This window comes from Theropithecus gelada, chromosome 3, assembly GCF_003255815.1.
Source record: "Theropithecus gelada isolate Dixy chromosome 3, Tgel_1.0, whole genome shotgun sequence".
NCBI lineage: Eukaryota > Metazoa > Chordata > Mammalia > Primates > Cercopithecidae > Theropithecus > Theropithecus gelada.
The window spans coordinates 36086677-36088306 of NC_037670.1; positions in this window are offsets into that span (position 1 = coordinate 36086677).

Genomic DNA, 1630 nt, shown 5'->3' on the forward strand with positions numbered 1-1630 from the left:
ACACAACTTTATACAGATATTTCCAACTCCAGTCCAGCAGCACAGAGTTCATTCTAACCTTCCTCCTTTACTTCTTTGAAACTTTTGTTCTCAACAATGAGAAAGAAACCCGGCTTTTATTTCTACATATATCTATTTGTGTTTTCAACCATAGTGTCCACATAAATTCGTTTCAGAATAACTAACCCATATCTCTATAAGAAACAAAGCTACTAACTGCAATGCAGTGTGTATGTGATGCTCTTTTTAAATTTAGCTTTAAATTACCCATTCTTTGTGGTATACAGTTCTACTGGTTTTGAAAAATGAATGGAGTCATGGGCCTACCTCTATAGTTGTGATTTGAAAAGTTTCATCAGCCCCCAAATTCCTTTATGGTGACTTTTTGCTGTCAACGTCTCCCCTCACCCTAACACCTAGCAACTACAGACTTCTTTTTCATCCTGCGCTGGTTAATTTTATGTGTGAACGTGACTGGGGTGAGGGATGCCCAGATGTTTCCGTGATGACACATTATTTCTGGGTGTGTTAATGAGGGTGTTTCTAGAAGAGATTATCATTTGAATCAGTGGACCCAGTGAAGAAGATCCACCCTCAGCCATGTGGGCGGGCATCCATCCAATCAGCTGAGGGCTCAGATAGAACAAAAAGGCAGAAGAAAAGTGAATTCTCTGTCTCTCTCTCTCGGAGGTGGAACATTCAGTTCTCACCAGTGGAACCACCCTCCCTGTTCTCAACTCCCCTGGTTCTCGGGCCTTAGGATTCTGGCTGAATTACACCACTGGCTTTCTAGTCTCCAGCTTGCAGATAGAATACCAGGGTAGATTTCAGCCTCAAAACTCGCATGAGCCAGTTCCCATAATAAATCTCTTATACATCTCTATACATATGTTATTGCTTCTGTTTCTTGGCAGAACCCTGACAAGTACACATCCTATAACTTTGCTTTGTATATAATACTTTATGAATGGAATCAAGTAATATGTGACATTTTGAATTTGGTTTCCTCTGCTTAGCAAAATGTATTTAAGATTCATCTATGTTGTTGTGTAAATTAATAGTTATTTCCTTTATTTGCTAAATAAGTTTCACTGTATCACTGCATTACAGTTTCTTTATCCATTCACTGATGGAAGAACGTTAGAATCATTTCCAGTTTTGGATAATTATGCATAAAACTGCTGTAAATATTCATGGGGTGGTTTTTATGTTAATATAACTTTTCATTTATATTGTGTAAATACTGAGGAGTAGGATTACTAGGTCCTATAGTAACTACATGTTTAATTTTATTATAGAATAAAGAGTTTAGAAATAGATTCATGTGCAAATATTTCTTTAAATTATGATAACTATGATGCAGTTTAATGAGGGAAAGAATGGTTTTCTCTATATGATGCTGTGGCCAATTAAAGAACACATGTTCTCACTCATAAGTGGGAGTTGAACAATGAGAACACATGGACACAGGGAGGGGAACATCACACATCAGAGCCTGTCGGGTGGTGGGGGGATAGGGGAGGGATAGCATTACAAGAAATAAATAATGCAGATAGCAGATTGATGGGTGCAGCAAACCACCATGGCATGTGTATACCTATGTAACAAACCTGCACGTTCTGCACATGGA